The sequence below is a fragment of the Apis mellifera genome, linkage group LG2 (assembly GCF_003254395.2).
Source record: "Apis mellifera strain DH4 linkage group LG2, Amel_HAv3.1, whole genome shotgun sequence".
Classification (NCBI taxonomy): Eukaryota; Metazoa; Arthropoda; class Insecta; order Hymenoptera; family Apidae; genus Apis; species Apis mellifera.
Window position 1 is genome coordinate 11974880 of NC_037639.1, and position 21962 is coordinate 11996841.

Here is a 21962-nt window from a genome sequence, read left to right on the forward strand (position 1 = left end):
CTTTCTCGAGTTATTAGCAAGCTTCCGGTGCAACGAAGGCGCCGGTGTGCGTCGCACGAGACAAAAATCGCGAGAAACGGATCGGAGAGATCGGAAGGGGAGAAAAAGAAACGGATGGTTCGTCGAAAGCCGGTTGTTCGCCAAGGAACGAAGATATTCGAGATAATTTTAGGCCACCCTTCCTTTCCGCGTTTCCCCTCCAGCTGCTTTTTTCCCGATCCTCACATCCGGCTCGAGCCCCGTGCGCTCGAATATTTGTACAATGACGCTGGATATTTCCACTCCGTGGAAAAATAGCGTAAGCGTATGTATCTCGTTCTCGAAAAAACGGAACGAGTAACAAGATCCTCGATTCTTTCCTGCGAAATCTTATTACGAATTTTTAATAACTATCCCTTACGAATAAGTCAGTTTCTTCGATTAACCACGAATAGTTTTCAATGACGTGTAAAGATAGACTTGGTCCAGTAATTCGTAACCTCGCGATCCAAACGTGTCATTAACGTGAAATCCGACACGATATCATTATTGATATATTTTTGAGCAGTTTTGAAAAAGTTTTAAAAAAAGTTTGACATCTACATCTTTACTTATACTGTATACACCGAATTCAAGCGTTACTTCTATCGCGTGTCTGCGAGAGATTTTAACGTACGCGATCTAGTTGCAAGGATTGCCTAAAAACTCGAAAGCGGCCAAAGTTTGATTGCCCCGAATCCTTCCCTCCAATTCCGCGTTCAACTTTCTCAACAGGGATGAAGGAAAACGTTCATCCCCCCGAAACGTCATCGGCTCGTCCCCCAACTTTTATTTCACGCCCTTCCCCACCCGGATTCGTTCTATTCTCGTCCCCTTGAAGGAAGGAAGACGAGGACTACGACGAAGACGAAGACGAACAAAACAGATTCCAACAGCCGGCGATGAACTATCCGAAAGGCGACGAGGAACGCGTAACGAGCGCGTGTCGCCCCGGTATTTACGCGATAGGGGGAGGGGAGGGAGAGCGTTCTCGCGTCGATCGTTCCCGGGCCCCGTCACTATTTCCCCGGAATTTCGCTCCTCCAACTCCGAGGAACGCCGAGTGTGCCAAGAATTGGCGAAAAACGCGCGCTCGCGGAAAACGGAGCCGTAGAATGGCCCGTATTTTTAACTCGGATTCGTCGCCGACCCGAGAAAGAGAGAGAGAGAAGGAGTTCGAAGAGGCGCGCGTGTAAACGTCCTTGTTAAGTTTCCACGGAGAGACGATGTTTAGCTCCGTCTATTATGGTATCAGTGGTTCGCCTCGTCGGCGACGATTATTCTCGCGTGACGCTCGTGAAAGAGGAAGATGCGGAGAGGAACGGCCTGGCGAACGCCCCCTTATTACGTACTCGCCGCGATTATGACCTCTCGTGATTTATTACGAGAGCATAAAGTACCCTCTTACGTATATATATATATGTATTTCGAATTCCAGTCGCCACCCCTACGTGCTCAACGTCCATCCCTTTCAACGTGTCCGTCCTATTTGAACAATTTAATTAGACGATGGAAACTCGTTTTCGCGTGTATTCCTTGAACGCAACTCAATTAGGGCGCGGAACAATCTCTCGTGGAACGAGGAGGACCAGCTCCGTAACTGTTACAATTACGATCGCGGACGCGGCCGTAACTTGTCCGCTCACCTACCCTCTATCATTGCCAAGATCTTGGCTTGTTCGGATTGTTATACCGGAAGGGACGAGGTCGAGTGCGGTCGTTCCGTGTTGGTGGCGCTCGCCAACCCATGCTGCGTCCATCCTGCGAGAGGAGTCCCGAATCCGCCTAACCAATTACCCCAGAACCGAGGATGAATTTCACGCGGCTTCTTTCAACAGGTTGCCCTTGTGCGGGCAAAAAACTCCATTCCATCCGGGGAGTCGCACGCCTCTTGATTTAGGATGGCAAGCGGATAGAAATCTTGTCTCGCGCGACAGCAAAAAATCTTCTAATTAACGCGCTGCGAGTCGCCTGGCGGCGGCGTTTGATCGCGCGTTCCTCGCGAAGGAACGGTGCCTTCGGGGGGGACTTTTATCGTCGATAACGCTCGAGAAATGTTTCCAGTAGCGTTGGGCTTGCTCGATAAACGATCGAAGCTTCGAAGAGAGGTGGACAAGCCGAGGATGATTCGTGGAATGCATCGATTAACGAGCCGAGCGCATTCGCCACTTTCGAAACCACAGGGATATATATATTGGTTTCGATAAATCCTCCAATGCCTCGTCGATACCGCGCTTCTTTTCGGCGCGCCTCGTCTAGTCGTGATTTAGATCGAATCGAAAGTATGGGTTCGGGGTTCGTGTTAACTTGCCTGCCCCCTCTCCCCTGAAACGATCTATTCTCATTTCTAAGCTGGGAACGGCGGTCTAGATCGGTCAATAAGGACGAAGGAATGATCAAATTGCTCTTTGGCTTCCCGTCAGACGGTCCACGTTGGACGGTTGAAAGATTTATCCACTTCTTTAATCAGTAGTTAGATTCAACGATTGATAAGTAGCGTAAACGAGTAGAAATAAACGATAGAATTGAACCGATTTCTCCACGCGATAAAATACGACGGACTGATTTACGTATTCTTACGAGCGGGTCAGTATTCCTCTTTACTCTGCTTAGGTATCGTAAACTGGGATCGAAACCGCGGTATACTCCGAAGTGTAATCCGAAATCGTTTGCCAATGAGAGAATCAGAGGGGATAGTTTGAAAATCGCGAGAGAAATCGTTTGCCAGCGTTCGAAACGGTCTGGACTTGGGTTTCGAGCGGTCGTAAAATACCTGTGCGTCCCCCGTGGGGGCGAACGAGATCGATACCGCGACGGCTAATTAAGGAAGAAAGCCAACGGGCGCTTGGTTCAATATTTATACTTGTTTGGTAGCGCGACGGAAAGGGAAAGAGAAAGAGAGAGAGAGAGAGACGAGAAAAGAGCGAGAAAAGAAAGAATTTCTCCGCAATGACCGTATTATACCTCGCATGTCCATTTTTCTTTCCCTCGGTAATTATTTGTATTTTTACTTTTACCACGGCATCTGTATAACGATATGTATGTATATATATATATATATATATATATATATATATATATATATAAAACAGTCGTGCTCTTTCATCGTCAATCTTAACGAAGTTAATAGCTCTATTTATCCGACGCTTCAAGTTATTTCAATGCGCGTACTGCACACGGGCAATCAGGACGCGCGTTTTATACCGCGAAAACTCATTTCACCATGGTCGGTAACATTGTTTCGTTTATTAGTGGATCAATGCCACGCGCAATATCGCTAGATTTCATCGTGGCGGCCGGGGCCGACTGCTACGGAAATGCAATTAATTCGTCTCTTTCGCTCTTTTGCGTATTGTCGGGGACGTGTCGCGTCGAAACCTCGGCTTCCTAAATGAAGCCTGCCTCTCCATCCCTTCCTCCCATTCTCATCCCTCCTCCCTTTTTTTTCTCCCCTCCTTCTTTTTCCGTTATTTTTATCATTTTTCCCTCTCCCTTCGCCACCACCATCGTCACCACCTTTCTACTTTTCATTTCGTTCCCTTTCCTCCTCTTCTTCCACTCTTTTTTTTCCGCCCCTTTTTTCTCCCGCGCGGCTTTAATAGACTTTCGATTCTAATCGAAGCACGCTCCTCTTCCATCCAGATGCTTATAAAATTTCAATCGATCAACGCACGATCCAATATTTCGCCAAATCTCTCTTTGGATTAGATAATTAGCCAGCTACCGCCCCTCGATTATCGCCTCTTCATCCGTGATTACGCTATTACTTTCATAGCAGGAGGGGGAGGAGGGGCGATATCTTGGCAGGGTAACGAGTTTCCGGTAAGCACGACAACAATCCCGTGTTACAGGTATCGGAGATGCGGAACCGTTGGAAGGGAAACCGTTTCGGGGATGCGCCGGTTGCGATGCAGTTAGCGGATTTCGTACGGGATCAACAGGAGATTCAATCGTCGACATGCGAGCATTGCACTTTCAGGTAAGCTCCCCATCATCCTCTAGCGGCACGAGTTTCTGAATTCGCAAATTGCGGCCCAATGGAAGGATTCCGTCGATCGGGATTCCGTCGAGGGTGTGCAACCTTCTCGGGTATTATTTACGTTTCGCGCGCAAATGAATGGCCCCCCAAAACCGATCTTCCCAAAATCCATACCGGCCTTTCCAACTTAATTTCTAATTTCTCTTTTCACGATATCTATATATGCGATCGAATGGTATTTCTCGTTTATTTCTCGCGAGTGGTTTCGCGATAATTGTGATTGAAGAAACGAGCAGGCTTGTTATACTCGTCAAGTGTTTGCGGATGTCTTTTTTTTTTTTATAAATTCGATCGATAATAATATAATTGGTACTAATAGTTTGCGTAAGTTTTTCACGAACTTTTATCCCAAAAGTGATACTCGAATAGAATTTCACCCTGTTTTAAATATCACGCTTCAGAGGGTTGAAAATCAATGATATAAGAGATATTGTTTGGAAATGGGCTAAAGTATTCAAGGATCTTTTTATTGTTGAAATTCAGATTCATTTTATCAATTTTTTGAAAGTTTAATTAACGAAAAGATCGTTGAATAATACAAGTGATTTTCAGAAAATATGACTTTTATTAATTGATTTTTGAATTTCCTCTGAAAGGCTTGAGACAAGTCGCGTGGAAATTATTTTGAGAAATTCATTTTTGAAAATGAATTTTGTCGAATATTTAAGAAAATAATAGCTTCCTTGGTCTATTTTTATATTCTTCAATTATTTTAATATTGCATTCGTTCCAATTTATAATTATATCAAGATCGACTTTATATTAACTAATTTAAAATATAATATAAAATTATATAACGTCGTTGCATATATCTTACGCCACAATGATTTCCCAGTTCTTCAATATTTAGAATATTTTTTTTTATCATTTTCACATACATGCATTTAACTTTTTCTAAACATAAATCCATAATGTAGCGATCAGATTACAACCTATCCTATTTAATATTTGAAATTATATTCGAAATTCCATATGATGAAATTGTCCCTGCGATTCAATGTTCTCGTTGACGCGCGTTCAGGATACTTGGGGCGAGTTTGGTTATTGGTTTGGTGTTGAAGGACGCGAGGAAAAAATTGATCGATCGAATGGGTGAAAAAAAGTGTGATTAATGACGGAGGACGGTGACGGGTGGGTGACGGGATACTTGATGGAAAGAATGGTACAGTTTACTTTCGATGGCCTGGATTTCGTCGTTCGAATTATAAGATTTAGAAACGTGTGTCTTATAAATATGCATCGAAACAAATGAAAGCCGATTGAAAATAGACGCAATTCACGGATAAAAGTTCGATTACGGTCGAATCGGGAACGTTTAGCTCATCTTGGCGATAATTAAGGATACTTTTTCTACTTTAAATTTGAATAAGCTATATAATTTGTATCGTTGCATATACATAATCTTGTATATATGATTTAAATGAACGATGGATGCTATTTCGTGGTGATTAATTTAATATTATCGTGATTCATAAATAAAATTTTTAAATTAATTTACACATCTCGTATTTTCCGAAGCGTTAATAATGAAAGATAATTCGCGACGTGTATTATATTTATTCGATATTTCAAGGGATGGCGAAATATGGAACGTTTTTACTGACACGTTAAATATAATGTGAACATTTTTACAGATATGGCGTTAGATGGGGTGTACGTAGGACAAGCGGATATTAAAAATTTAAAGCGATATTGGAAAAAAAAAAATAACAATAATTACGATAACAGCGTACGATATTATCTTTCCCCCCCCCCCCCCCCCCCTTCTTTTTTCCCTCTCAATAGAAAAAGAAAACTTATTGCGTTAATATTTTTCTGAGAATGAAAACTATTTTTTTTACGAAAAATGACGCGCATATACGGGAACGAAGCTTTTTTACGTAACGCAATGTCCGGTTGAAGTTAAAAGCAACGAGTCGGAGAGTAATAACCAAATTTCTGATCGGTGTTTCGGAAAATAGACCGGGACCCGGCGTTTTTAATCCGCTTTTTACTATTAAACGAAACTGTGGAAACTGCGTTTGACAGCTCGCGTGTGTATTGTTATTTCACACCTACCCGTGATATTTAAAGAGTGGCTTGTTCATGCGCGCACCAACTGAATCACAAATACCGATTATTTGTATTAAATATTTATACAATCGTGGAATTCAATCGCGAAAATCAACCTTCGTTTAAACAATCCGTGCCGAACGATTAAATAACGAGATCTTCCTGTCCAACTCTTCCCTTCCTCGGATTTATCGATCATCTTCCTTGTCAGAAAATTCGACGCAACGGATAATTTCCAAAAGCTCTTTCCACCGTACAAATCTTTTCCACCGATTTTTTTCTAATTAACCCTTCCACGAAAGGAAGCACGGGTTCCGTTAACCGGGTTTCTAAAGCACGACGACGAAACTTTGGCCGGTGAATTAAACGGGTTTCGGCCGTTCCCCGCCCCCTCCGCCCCCGATCTTTAACGCGGGGACTCTTCTGAACGCGCGAGAAAAGACGCCGTTTAGTTCGCCCCTACAAATTAACCTTTCTTGCCTCGGTAAATTCGTAATTAGGACGGTGCGCCGTCGGGGAGGACGAGTTAAATCGGTAGAATAAAAAACCCGGCCGTGGCCGGGCTTTCGTTTCGCTTTCGGTCGTGGCTGCATGCAGCCGACTCGGCGACCTCGGCCGAACAGTGGGTCGCCAACGTGGTCTAGATCTCGGAGGAGCCGATCGATAAATCTTGCTCCTTTCCGCGAGAGGAGTGGGGGGAAATGGAGAAGGAGAGGCGGAAATGTTCCGTGCGATCTGCGGCCCGGGATATAAAGGGAGGAATTAAGGGAGGAGGGGGAGTGTCGGGCGTCGTTTTAGCGCTCTGAATTTCCATTTAAACTCCTAATTAATTTTCATCGCTCATACGGCTGAGCCGGGGAGGCTATTTATTAGACGGTTAGGCGGGGTGATTTTCTCGAAGCGCGGGAGGCGGTTTCGTGGATCGTAAATAAAATTCGTCGCGCGGATATTAACGCGCGGAATGGAGCGCGGGTTATGGCTATTACTATTCTTTCGGATTACGGAAACGGGTCTTGGAGGGGATGTGTGTGTGTGTTTGTGCGTTTCGAGGGGTTAATAAAACGGTGAAAAATCTCTCTCTCTCTCGAGAGAGAGAGAGATAGGGATTTCTCCGATTGTTGTCTCGACGAATGCTCGCGCTGGACGATCTTTGACGGAGACAAGAAAGGAAACAAATAATCCGGCGACGAGTCGGCGCTAGAGGTGCGCAGCAAAGGGGATCAGCGATGAATATTCAAGCTGATTATTTTCCAGTTATTCATCGGTTAAGTTCGGGCGTTCGAGACTACCGGCAAGTTAGTTACAGTGGCGCAGTTAAGAAGTTTACGGTGGTAGCGGTTGCCAGCCCCCTCCCGCTTCGCCTCCCCTTCCGACAAACTAAGGATTTAACCAGCCTAGCGGAACCCGTTTAATTTATCGCGATCTAATATCGCGACAATGCGGACTTTGACCGACTCCTGTTGTCCGCCATTACCGGGGGAATCGATCGAACGGAGCCGCAAAGATAAACAAAAGAAGGGAGGATTCGTTCGATTTTTATCGCGGAACGAAGAAGGGAGGGAGATACGCAGCCAGGCGTATCGGTACAGTTTCGATGTTAAATTCAGAGGCCAGAGGGACGAGATGCACTCGAGACGTCTCCAAGGTGGAGACTAAAGTTTCTCTTGGCTCCGAGGAGACCCTTCTTCCCTTTGAACTCGCTCGCCGGGAGTAAATCATGGATTTAGCGCATGGGCGTAGGAGCTCATCCTCCACCGGCTAACTAAGGCTCGTCCTATGTAACGCTATCCCCTTTCCCCGTTACTTTTTTCTCTCTTTCTTCTTCTTTTTCTTCTTCTTGTTTTCCCTTCTTTGTTTCTCCGCTCCGTTGTGTCTTCCATTTCGACGCGATTAACGAGGATACACAGGGATATTTTTCCATATCTCGTCGGAAAAGGTCTCGTATGACACACGGCTGAACCAGAGTGGAGAGATAATTCCATGCGCGTTTTCTCGCGAAATTCCCGGCGGAAATTTCATTTTCGTGCGTTCCCCTGCCTAACCCCGTGGCTAGGCTACCTTCGTTTGGAGAAGTTTGAAGCGGCGAGAATTGAAAAAGTTGCGGCCTCGTCTCCGCGCGGGGCCACGGATTTTAATAATTCGCGAGGTGACAGAGGCGGCAGGGCGGTGAAACGGGGGAGGGAAAAAGCGAACGAAGAAATCCGTTCCAGATGCGGAAATATAGAAGAAATCAAAAGTTGTCTCGCCGCCAATCCCCCTTCCGTTCTCCCTTCCGATTCGATGGCGTCGCCGCGCGTGAAACAAACGGGCGAATCGCCTACGCGTTCGAAAGGGTTTACCTTCGGGGAGGTACGCCCCTGCGCTCGAGCCGCGTGTGTAATGTAAAAAAAATTCGAGATGTGTAGAAATAAAAATGAAAGAAGGACGCGAGTTTTGGACGAGTTTCGACGAGTAATTGATGTACCTATTCGCGTGGATACCGTTTCGAAGTGTTTGATATCGTGGAAAACGGTGACCGGGATATGACGAAAATTCAATTGGTTTCGCGTTCTCGAATCGCCATCGCTCGCGTTTATTAAAAAAAAAAAAAAAAAAAAAAAAAAAGAAAAATGGAGAAAATAACGGGGAGTAAAATAGGATCAATAAAGAAAGAAAAATATTAAAAAGTAAATACGAAAAACTTGGGGATCTAGATTTCTCGTCTTTCGAAAACTTGTATCACAACCGCGCGTTTCGTAACGAGCGAAATTGAATAAATCAACAGGAAAATTTGTCGATCGCGGCAAGAGGGAATCTTGAAGATTGTCGATCGAGGCAGAACCTGTCGCGAGGAAGAACCTTATCCACGTTGTCCCAGAAGAGGACAAATCGATTCGATCCGAATAGCAGGGTTCGGTCGACTGTGAAAGCTTTCGTTCGCTCTCGATCGGCGTTCCTTTTTGTTTCAAACTTCCCGCCTATCCTCTCCGCTCCTCTCCATCCTCGGTGTCTTCATCCATCGCGTGTCCCGCATCTCTCTATCTTTCCCTTTATCCAAGAATAGCTTCAGTTGCCATAATAACCGCGCTGAAAGAATATAAATTACCCGAGACGGGTAATTCCTGCTCTCTGTGAAGATTCGCATCGCGATGTGTACGTATATCCATCCACTCTCTCTCCCTCTCTCTCGCTCTCTACGGCCCACTCTTCCCCCGTGACGCCTCTCTCACCCCCTCGCTACCGTTCCACCCCTCTTTCTGGCTCCAGTCCACTGTTTGTCACCGCAGTTTCTCCGCTTAAGCATTGTGTTCCCTCTCTCTCTCTCTCCTCCTTCTCCCCCACTTGCTCCTTCCGCCGGTCGCAGTCGACGCTCCTTCGCCCCCTCGTGTCGTCTGCGTTACGTTTCTCGTTACGACTCGCCGAGTCGTCCTTCCTCCCCGATCCTCCTCCGTGTATTTTTGGACGATGGATCCGAAGAAACGGTTCAACGACCCCATTCGTTCCCGAACTGGGACGCGTACGTATGCGCCGACTGACGAGCACCGGAGAAAATCGTGATTGATCGCCGTTTTACGCCAACCACGTTCCCGCTCGGCCCTCCCTAACGAGGCCTTGTTTCTTCTTCTTCTTCTTCTTTCCCTTCTTCTTTTTCTTCTCCTCGCGCGTGTTGTCGCGCCAACGATCGTACGCCGAGAGGAACGAACGGAGAGTCAGTAATTGGAAAAATCGCGAAGAAGAGATCGATCGGATGAGTTTGTAGGGTGGAAACGATAGGACGCGTTTTATTCTCGCTGTCAAATCTCTGCACGATCTTTCGTTATCGAAAATTGAAGCGTTTCGCGGGAGGAAATGCGACGCTCTCGTCGGAGAAAACTTTCCTTTTTTTTCCTTCGCTCTTCTGCCGAAGAAAGCGAAGTTTCGTTACGCATCGTGCTCGAACGAAACCGTGCTCTGTTTTCGAGGAAGAAAGGAAGGGGAGGGGGAAAAATAGGAAATAAAATGTGGAGAAATTGCAAAATCACCGAGTACGTCGGAAGTTAGACAGGTATCATGGAATTACATCTAACTTGGGGGAGGGGGAAAGCTGGGAAAACCTGTTCGTGGCACTTTTTCGCGTGCATTCGGGGATTCCACACGCGTGTATACAACGTTTTCCCTCGTCGTCCCTCGCTGTCACGTAACCGATAAATATCACCTCGATTCTCTCTCTCTCTCTCTCTTTCGTTCTCATCTGCTCTTTCATTCTCGTCTCGTTTAACGATGAGTGACGGAAAAAGAATAGCTTAGAGATGAACACATTCAACCGACTATATGCAATTTTCATTCTATAGACGACGTTCGCCTCGGCAAAATTATCGCACCCAAGATAATGTTAGTTTCCAGATATTCCTGTCCCGAATCTCCTCCTCCAAGCATTTCCAACTTGTCCATCATTATCCGACCCATTGGCTGCCCAAATATTTAAGCTTGACCCGTTTCCCCCATACATTCTTAAAAACCCATCTTACTCATCGAAATTTCGAATAATATTCGCGACGATCGATTAAAACTTTGCTTCGTTTAACCTAACCTCTTCGTAATTAGAAGAAGGAACGGAATGGAAATCGTTTACGATTGATCGAAACCGAATCGAAAGTGAAAGATAAGAGTAGCGAGCTTTTCTAGGATAGGGAGAGATCCCTTTCCCTCATCCAACGATGATATACGGCCGAGATATTCAAATCAATCTCGATCCGAGACTCGTTAAAGGCGCTTCCCTCCCCGCGGAGTGGAAAAAAATCGATCAGATCCCGCGGCGTCCATTCACGAACGGCTCGTTTCCGATCGCGGGGCACACGTGCGCGCATCGTGTTGTGTGCCGCGTTTATCGATCTCGCATCAAATTAATGGAGGGGGGAGGGGAGGGAGCGTAATCTCGCGCGCGAAGTCAGTCGACCGCCACCAGTCGACTCTTCCCTCCTCCCGCGTGCCCCTTCCCCGCGAGGGGAAGGAGAGGGGCGGCGGACGTAATTCCGGACAAATTGACCCCCATAGTTTAATGGCGCGCCGAGTTTCGAGCAGTTGAGCCGCGGTGGAGATAATAGAGGCTCCGGTCCTCTGATGTTCCGATGATAATGTTCGAAAGTCGCTCACCCCTGTCTCGAGAGAGCGGAGTGGAAATGGCGGAAGAACCGCCGGAAGACCGCGACGTCCTCGATCACGAAAACTCGTCTCGACGTAAATGGCTCGCGTATAATCGAATCGGACGCGTTGATTCGCGTTGTTCGAGAGGCAAGAGTGATAAATCGACGAATCGCGTCCCCAATCATTTCTTTTTTTTGAAAATAGGATAGGAAAAGAGGGAGAAAAATGGACTGCGAGGATATGGTTAGTGTTTGTTTAAGTTCGTTCGAATGATAATTCACGTTTCGCGATTCCGAGAAATCGTTCGACGTTTCTTCGATGTTCGCGTTAATACGGAGGCGCAAGGTAAAAGAGGAGGAGGAGAAAGAAAAAAGGAAAAACAAAAGGGAAAACCGACGAGTCGTTCGTTGAATGGATGATACTTAAATCTCGATAAAATCTCGATCGTTGAGGAACTTGTATTCCTCGAGTATCCGCAGAATTGTTAAATCCATGGAAGGAAAAAGAAAAAAAAAGATGGGGGGAATAAAAGAGAAATAAAATGGCCTCGCTTAATAACGCGCGCGTAATGAAAGTAACAGAGATAGACGCGGAGATAGCATGCTCGATAAGAAATACTTTTATCGAAGAGCTGTAACGAAGAGAGAGATAGAGAGAGAGAGAAAGAGAGAGAGGATGAAAGTACGGAGGGCGCGAGTGCCGTTTAACCTCGAGGAATGAACGAGCCGTGTAATCGGACTGTCTACTAATTCAAACTACTTAACACTCGATAGACGTCCCGGCCAACTTTTGTTGCTAATTACTTTGAAACTTTCGATAACTTTGATTATCCTTTTGAATAATTTCATTAAAATCCCGGTAACCTGCCCTCTCATATTTAATGCATACGCATTGCTCGTCTCGTAAACGAATCCCCCGTCGATCGTTATCGTTCGTTTTAATCATCGGTTAAAACTCAGTTATTAAACTCGAATGTCAATGAAACGAAACTGCTAAACCGAGGCCCGTATCTTCTGCTTGTTAGACAACCGTTTTAGCCAATTAAGCTCTCCAAACTGTCGACGAAATTCCTCTTCGTCGAACAAACAGCGCAGGACAGTGCATCGCGCAAATTTTATCCCATCGCCTACGCGAGAAACACTCTTAAAGCCTATGCTTTAACGCACACCTATCCACGAGGCTTATCCTGCCCGCACTAATCTTCCGTTTCGCATCGTCTCGTCGTTGCTTGCGTCGCCCATTGACCATCGCCCTTTTCTCTCTTTCTCTCTCTCTCTCTCTCTCTCTCTCTGTTTCTCTCTGTCCCGTTTTAATTTAATGGCGGCCAGATAACGATTGGACGTGAAATATTTTAAGTAAATTAATTTTCTCGGAATTGTACGTACAGTCGTCCGTTCTCGAATCGAGGGACAGAAGGCGACGCGACGCCGGTTAAAGCACGCACGCTTGGATCGTTGGCGCACACGCGCGTACACGCTCTCGTTCCTCGCGGACAACCGGATCCCGCCACGAGCCGAAAGAGTTCTTTGGAATTTCGATAACGGCCCTGGATCACGCGACCGCCGGCATGCACGCAACGACGAGGGTGGCGCGAATTTCAGGGAAACCGCGCTCTCGTCTCTCCATCTTCTCCCGCCGCGGCGTATAACGGCGATCCTCGACAAAAGAGCCGCTTCTCTCGATATTTCCGCCTTGAATTTCTAGCATTACGGTATCGAATTGCAGCTTCCCAGCCAGCCCCAGCTTTGATCCGGCGTAATCATTTTTCCCCCGTTTTTTTTTTCTTTTTTTTTTTTTTGCCCCTCGCTTTTTCCCTCCTTTTATCCCTCCATCGGGTTTTTCCATTTTCTTGTTTTGCCGTGTTATCACAAAAGGGAGAATCCGGCAATACCGGCGTCCGCCACGCTTATTAATAGGCGAAAGTCGGAGAGAAAAGAACGAGGGAAAGGAGAGAGAGAGAGAGAGAGAGAGAGAGAGAGAGAGAGAGAGAGAGAGAGAGTGACCAGCTAAAAAAGTGTTCAGCTAAAAAAGAATTCATTAACGCGAAAACCATGCGGCGGTTTCCGATCAAGGTCCCCCTTCCCCCTAAAAAAAAAATCTAACGTTCCTTTCAAAACTCTTTAACTTGTTATCGCGTATACGTGCTTTCGCCATACACGCAAAGATTTTCCAACCAACTTGTTTCTTTCTTTCTTTCTTTCTTTTCCTTTTCCTTTTCCTCCCTCGAGTTTACCCGACTTTCGCGACTCGCCCGACGCGATCCTCCCCTCACACAACTCTCGACACTTTTCACCAGACTCCCGTTAACGACTTCGAGACGCCTAACTCGTGTTTGAATTGGTAATTTATTCGTCAAGACTCTCCGGGAACAATGTACAGTAATGAGAGAAGTCGGTGGCCAGCGGGAAAGAAAGCGTTTGATTCTTCTTCTGAACGGGCTGGTTGATAGATGGAACGGGGAGGGGGCGAGGTTATCGCGAGGGGTGGTAAAAGAGCAAGGGAACTGCAAATAGAGTGTGGCAGGGATAATTGCTCTCGTGATGTCACGGCATTTATCAAATCCACTCTCCCCGAGTTTTGTTCCAACCCCTTCCCGGCCCGCCCCGACGTGGAACGAGCCCGAGGCTTTCCTTCGCCTTCGCCAATCTACCCTATCGTAATCCTCAACGATAAGACCAATTCTCCACGACTGATCGTTCCTCCCCCTACTTCTTTTCACCCTTTTCAACCGTCAAACTTTCGTATTCGTCACTTATCCCACTATTAGCCTCGTTATCGTGTCCAAGGAACTCGTGTCTTCTTAAGATTTGTTTAAGATTTTTTTACTTTTCGAGAGCGCACGCATTTCTTAAAAATCGCTTCTCCAGTATTTTTCGTTAATTATTGTAGATATTTAATTTAATCGATTTCATCTTCTTTTCACGCTTTTCAATCATCAAATTTTCATTACTTATCCCCATTAGTCTCGTTATCGTGTCCAAAGAACATGTGTTTTCTCAAGATTTGTTTCAGATTTTTACTTTTCGAGAGCGCACGCATTTCTTAAAAATCGCTTCTCCAGTATTTTTCGTTAATTATTGTAGATATTTAATTTAGTCGATTTCATCTTCTTTTCACCCTTTTCAAGCGTCAAAATTTCGTATTCGTCACTTATCCCGCCATTAGCCTCGTTATTGTGTCCAAGGAACTCGCGTCTTCTCAAGATTTGTTTCAGATTTTTACTTTTCGAGAGCATTCTTAAAAATCGCTTCTTCAGTATTTTTCATTAATTATTGTAGATTTAGTCGAGAGAGAAAAATATATCTTTATTAGAATTTCTCGTATCGATTATATCCGATTTTAAAAGATTTCTCGACGAAAGCGCTTTTTCTATTTCTATGGAAATTGAAATTAGCGGATCGATATGGCGATATTCATGAGAATAATTTGCCGAGTTTCAAAGTTCGAATACCGTCAATCATGATTAGACTCGTTTTAATCACGATCGAGGATCGGTGTGTCTTCCCTTCTGACGTTACAATCGGGAAATTATAAAAATTGTGCATCGATTGGCTCCGTTTGATTGATCGGGCAAACAAATCGTTGCTTGTTGTTTTTTATATCTTTCATGAAATGAAAATATTAACATATTCAATGCAGCATCACAAAGGGAGCTTCCGCTGGTAGATATTGATTTTTATTAAGAACAAACGCGATGGAAAACGCGGTACAAAATGGCTGTGCATACTAACACTTATGAAAATACGCGTGTGCAATAATAATTGAATATATGAAAAATTCTTTTTTGCAAAAGATCGTCAAAATAACAAACTTCACATGATGAAACTATTAATCACGATTATATATTGTTCACTGGTAGAAGGAATGTTTGTTAATTTCCAAAAAAACACCTATTTTCACATTTGCATTTTTGTTTCTAACGTGTCAAATTTGTCACATATATTTATCCAAAACGATGATCTACATTTAAACCTTAAATTTTTCTCATAATATTATGATTTGTGACAATAATTTATAAATATAATTTTGTATTCAAATAATTAAGATAATAATTATATATATATGTATGAATAAACTGATATAGATATATTAATATTATATCAAAATGATTAATAGTTTCGAAAATATATAAATATTTTAGCTTCCAATTTTGGACGATTATCTTAACTTCGTAAATGAAAGTAATTTTAATGTAGAATATTCAAATTATAGTTCTTCTACTATGTAGCATGTGATGTCAAAATTGTCAACAAAGCGTCTGAAGCGAAGAAGCAATTCTGGCGATTTTTCTCTTGCCCCTATGTCGTTGATTTCTTTCCACACTTCATTGGTACTCGAAGTAATGAAAGATAATTCGAACAATTCGAATATTTTTGAAAGAAGCAACCACATCGTGCATACTCACTAAAAACGTTGCTTCACTCATTCTTTTTCCCTTGCTCTCATTAAGATCGAGGATTCGATCCTTATTTGCTTTAATCGAAGGACATACGAGAAAAAGAGTTCCCGATCGCGGAACAATAAGGAATAGTTGCGGCCGCCATTATTTAACATTTAGTCCCAACGAATTGCTCATCGATCATGCAATTTATCGATTTGATCGGTTATTACGTTGTTGCAATTCTGCGAATGAATCTGTTCAAGCAATATGGCCAAGTTGCCTCGAAAATACCGACGCGAATCGAGCTTGGAGAAATCGTGTTCATTATCGAGGAGATTCAGTTCGTGAAATTATAGATTATCCGCGAAATAATGCACGTTAAAAACTTGCACGAATCGAGAATCGCCGTGTTTTCGTGGTGATTTCGAAATAGAATAGAAAAAGTGTTACTCCATTGTTCGTCGCGACGAACGAATTTATTCTGTTAATCGAAGAAATTGGATCGAAATTTCCAGCAATTATTTGCCTCCTTTTTATGGAACATATATAATTCGATAAATAGACGAGTTCGTGGGAAAGTTCGGTGCACGTGAGAATTTCTTTTTTTTGCCATTGCTGTCTTCACCCCGTCGTGAATAATTCAAAGATGTTGGCAAAAACGGGGCAAAAAATTCGCGAGGCAACAGGTTAACGGAACATACGTAAAGTTAACGTAAAACGAAGGGGGAGAGGAATATAATCGCGCACGGGGTTGGATACGCGAGCCTCTTTTCCCGCGGCCGCTCAAGACGCCTCGAGGGGGGCGTTAAATCCGAGACAAATAGATTACCACGGGATCTATAACCGTTGGCTAAGGCCACTCGAGGGAAACTACATAAAGTCGTTAAAAGAAAAACTCTCGGTTGAGAGCAATAAGCGGTTTTATCGTCGCGCCACCGATCGCCCCCCTTTCAACTTTATCGAAACTACTTCCGGGTCGTAATATTAATTCCGACTTATCCTTGCGGAAACTTCGATGTCGCGGCACGTTTGCGGCGCGAGAGAGATGGGGAGGGGCGATTAGGGACGAGAGGAGAGGAGGGAAGCGTTGTCTCGCGCATAAAAGTCGAGAACAGACCGGGTGGTCCTTTTCAACGTAGTAATTCGACAAATTGGTATTTCTTTGAAAGCGCGGCCAACCGCCTTCTTCGTCGTCGTCGTCGTCGTGTTCGACCGAGGGAAGGAGAGAGTCAAATAAAGAAACGGATGAGAAGACGACGACGACTACGACGACGACGGTTAAGAGGTAAAGGGAACTGTGAAGCGTCTCGCGGCAGATGGAAAAACGGTAGGCAGAAGGAAAAAGCTCGAAACGCATCCGAGCCACTCGACACAGTTCTCTCTCCGGGACTGCAGAGAGAGAGAGAGAGGATAGTCGTAACGTTGCTACGCGGTGAAAACGAAATGGATGAATCGTCGCCGATATATCGTATCTGGGAATCGTTTTTCCGGTTGTCGATAATATAACTTTCGATAAAAGCCGGGCCCATTGTTCCAGCCTCGCGATCAGAGTAAGCGTAGTGGTGGAGAGTGGAAAAAAAAAGAAAGAAAGAAAGAAAAGAAAAAAGAAAAGGAAAACGTAAAGTCGAAGAAAAAACTGGTATTGTTTCTGGCAAAGATGCCACGAATCGACGGCGTGTGCGAGAGCGTGCTTGTTTGGTCGAACCAAGTTTTCCTGCTACTCGTTTTTTCAGTCTTTTTATGCCTCTCTCTCTCTCTCTTCTTTCTTTTTCTTTTTCCTCTCGTCTCTCTCCAGCGCGAGAAAGAAAATAACGTCTTTGATGAAAATGAGAATTATTCTGGTCACAATCGAACGATTGCTTAACATGTTTTTACGCTATCGAGGGATATATATATATGTACGGTTTAATTCTTCGGTATACGCGTTTTCGCTTGTTAATTAACTTTCAGCCGCTGCTGCTGCTTCCCCCTCCCTCCCTATGAATGTAAAACACATTGATAAAACTTGTATCAATAGGGGATGATAACCAACGAAAGATACCGTGCGTTAGACATATACGTACGTACGTTTCGTAATCATTGCACATATATGAGCAAGTTAAGATAATATTGACCGGGGAAAATTGCGAAAATCGACGATTAATAATTCATCGGCGAGTCGAATGGTTCGAGTCGAGCAACGAAAAGAAGAGAGAGAGAGAGAGAGAAAGAAAAAAGAAAATATAAAATAGAAAAGAAAAGAGAGAGCGACAGATAAAATTGAAAATGGAAAAAGAAGTTACGAAGGGCGAAAAGTATGGTTATCGAAGCTACGTTAAAAATTGATTTGGCTTGATCCTGAATCGTTTCGTCGAGTACACGGGTGGAAATCTATTATTCAACGTTGAAACGCACGATTAAATTTACGTCGGTCTCGAAATACGCAGCGGGGCGTGATACACGAGAAAATGTAGTTAGGAAATGGTGTGCATGCTAGCGAGTTTACGACAAAATAGCTCGATTAAGAGCCTATAACCTTACGATTAAAAACAGGAAAGAAGGGAAAATATACGTTTTTACCTTGCTGATGAACGTTATTGCCAATCATCCTTCATCGAGGATTGAAAAGCCAGGATTGGAAATGCGAAAAATTCGATTTTTATCGCGAATACGAAATCAAAACGTGTCGTAAAATAAACATACATCTAGTCAAGAGATATACGGATGAATTTCAAGATGTCTTTTCTCTTCTTGGAGACCTTCAAAAAAGAAAAGAAGAAGAAAAAGAAAGAAAAGAAAAAGGAAAGAAAACTAAAGCATCCTCCATTACGAATCGATAAACGTCAACTTCGCTCGCCCTTTGATTTTATATTTTTTAGAGGGAAGATTGATACACGACTGCTCTCCGTGTAGCCGAGAGACCAGGCTCGATTGAATATCCCAGTCTTAACGGGCGATATTCTGATCGAACGTGGCCCGTAATCGAGTTCTTCGCTCCCATTCGTTGGCCGACGTTACGATGCCTTCACAGTTGCTTCCACAGGAGATCTCGAATTATCGGAGGCTCGAATTTATAATATTATCGGAAAACACTCGCTAGGAAATCCTCGAGCGTCCTCTTATCGCGATAATACGTTACCCGTTTCGTGGATCGAGATGTGCCTCCCTCCCTCCCTCCTCTTCGAGAATTCGAAAACACCACCTATGCATAAGCATCGGTCCACTGGCGAGATTAGAGACGAGAGAATAAAAAGCAACGGAGTTGGCATCGGGTTAAACCGTAAACATAGTTTCGTATTTATCCAAGAGACACACGGTATATATCGATTCAATTTACGTAGGACCGAGTTTTCGTAAGCTGGGTGGTAAGAAACCGAGTTCCCGGTTGGCGTTCTGCCACAATGGCAATACGTCCGTGGCCATACGTCCTTTTTTTTTTTCTTCCCCCACTCCTCTCTCCCGTTTCTCCGTCCGCCAAGTCTTAGGCAAATAACGGGGAAAAAGTTTACGGGGAGGCGTGAAAATCTTGATCCCAAAGTAAAGTAACCACGACTGACCAACTCGCGCGGCTCCTCTTCTCCCTTCCTCCCTCCTCCTCGCGCGAAGAGAATAAAGCGAGAGAAGCTGGAGGCGTGACCTGGAATCCGCCTCGAGTTTTGAAATTTAACCCCGGCTCCAAGGAGGAAGATCCTCCTTTCGCGGGATATAAGTAGTTTTAAATCTGGCTTATGCGAGTAACGTATTGTCCCGGTATAAATTCGCCGTTTTAATAGGCGGGTCGCGATATTTCACTCGGGAGTTGCCTATCCGAGACGTCACACGTTGCACGGATATACGGGGGAGGGCGGGGGATGAGCGTTACAAATAATGTTCCTCCGAGTGACACGGAGGGCAACGATTAATTTATGAGACCGCGAATACTTTTGTTAAAAGGAATTGAATAAAAGATGAGCGAGGAAAGGCAACGGGACGAACGGAAAAAGCAGCTTCCCTCCCTTTCTTCTCTTCCTCCTCCTCCTCCTCCTCTTCTTCCCTTCGTTGGAAGAGTCTCGAGTCGAGGCCGTGTCCCTTGTTTCTTTATTAATTCTTCGCTGAAACTCGAGGAAAAATTGTTAACTTCCCGACGTCGGTTCATTAATTAAACGGACAAAGTTGAGATATCGATCGGATGCTAAGTATGGTATTGAGTTATCGAGTTAGAGAGAGAGAGAGACTTCGATGGACGTAGTTTTCGTCGTCACGTTCGACCGTGTTATTCATCAATCAACGATCAACTTCTCGGATTGCGCGATCACACCGTGTCGATCGTTATTTATTTATTTTTTTCTCTCTCTTTTTTTTTTTTGCGACACCATCGTATACAAGAAGAGAGCAGTGGAGGAGGATACGCGTTACCGTGTCGCGAATCGATCTTAAACGAGGGATCGTCGAATCTTTCGTTCCCGCGATGAAAATCTCCGCGTGATCTAAAGTGCTCCTAATGTATCGAGTCACGTTACACTAAACGTTGCATTACACAGCGGAACTCTCGAGGTCCGCGCAATGTTTCTGGCACGATCGGTTTTAATGGCGCCGCTCGGGACCACTTTTACGCTCTGGTTGTCGATTTCCACGGTGTAGAGATAAATAGAAAGGGAAAAAGAGGGAAAAGGAGAGACAGAGAGAGAGAGAGAGAGAGAGGGAGAGAGGATGGAGAAAGGGAAGAGAGAAACAAGTTTTCAAGGAGAAGGCAAGGAACAGGTAAGTCAAGAAAGGACAATAAGTAGTTTGAAAATTTGAATTGTGCGAAAGGTTCGAGCGTCGCGAAGCTTCGTCCCTTAAGCCCTGGAAATTCCAAGTTTCTGGTAATATTTAGAGACCGAGCCCAAACTGTTGAATTCACGATATTTCTCCGCGAAAAAACTTGAACTTCCCCTTCTCCGAAAAGCAAGAAGGGAAACTAGCAAGAAACAAATCGTGTTGTTATATTTTATAGAGAGGAAACCGTTCTCGATATTTATTATGGAGTGTAGCTTATCGAGACGACGTTCCTTGCGTCTGTCGTCTGAGCGACAGCTACTGTCGACTGAAATTTTCCCACCGTTCGGCGAGAGAAAATCCAGGAGCAAGAATTAATTCTCCACTCGGGTAGGGGAAGTTGGATGAGATTAAAAAAAAAAAAAAAAAAAGAAAAGAAAGAAAAAAAAGGGGACATCTCGACGCGCATCTCATGTTAACATGTAACAATTCTCGCGTGGCATCGCGTTCTCGGCTCACTCTCTCTCTCTCTCTCTCTCTCTCTCTCTGACGTGGTTGTTAGTTTCGGATAATTACTCGTCGTTTCTACAGCGCGGTTCATCGGGTCTCTGTCGCTGAAAGCGATAGCTAGGTGGTTGAATGATTTCCAAGGGGTGGTGTGTAGGTGGGTAGGTAGGTAGGTAGGTAGGTAGGTAGGGTCGATATTCCCGTTGGCCGGACGCGCGACAATAGCAAACTTCGAGGTCGTCGCCTCGGATCAATCCATTAATACGGCACATTAGAAAATCAATTAAGCCGCAGCCCCGCTTAATCTCGTGTCCGAGGATTTGCCCGGTAACCTTCCAACCTTCCAGGAAGAGAGGTGGGTGGAGAGGAGGAGGATCTCAGTCGGGGAGAGCTGACGGTTCTCACCGTTCACTTCGTGCAAAAAGAGACAGGGGGAGGAAGGTCTCGAGGAGATCGAGACTTAACCCCTCTCTCTCTCTCTCTCTCTCTTTCTCATTCTCGCCTCCTTTATCCCATACATTTTTACGATCCCGCAAAAGTCCGCTGCGCAAGCGTTGTTCGCCTCTTACGAAAATAGAAGAAGTAAATCACTTCTCGCTAGCTCTCGAGTTTTGGGAAAAGAAAATTATGCAGCGTGGGAAGGGATAGAAAGCCGCATCAATGAGGATACCCTCGAATCAATCTTCGAAGGAATGGACGCGAATCCGATCTCCTCCGATCGGATATTTATTACGTTTGACAAAATCGTTGGATCGATAATTCCGTTTAACAAAACAGACGTACGACAGACGTACGACAGACGTTGGCGTTCGTATCAATCAATTGGTACACCTGGTAACATTTTAATCGAGAAGCAACGGATCGATAAGGCACTCTCTCTCTGTCTCGATCCAGTGTATTGACAGTGTATTCATGAGGGTGAATTTCAATGGAACTGGTTGCTACCGCGAACAGCAGAGTTGCAAGTTCAGTTCCCCTGTCGCTGTACGCGGCCCGCTCTTCCTTACCACCCCGATATCTCTCTGTCTGCATCGCAGTACGCAAACTTGGAAGATCCAGCGGGTTGAGTGCATCATTACGGATTAATATCCTCTCGAGGAAGCACGTAACCTAGAGCTACCATTCCTCGTTATCACCGTCGGTTAC

General features: G+C 44.6%; 1 protein-coding gene across 1 annotated transcript in view; it reads left to right on the forward strand.

Annotated features, from left to right (window-relative positions):
* Positions 1 to 3898: 3898 nt before the first annotated feature.
* LOC410853 (irregular chiasm C-roughest protein) overlaps positions 3899 to 21962 on the forward strand; it is a 150442-nt gene continuing 132378 nt past the window's right edge. Inside the window, exon 1 of the mRNA XM_006568167.3 lies at positions 3899 to 3997. The gene's annotated coding sequence lies outside the window, so the exon portion shown is untranslated. The remainder of the gene's footprint in view (positions 3998 to 21962) is intronic.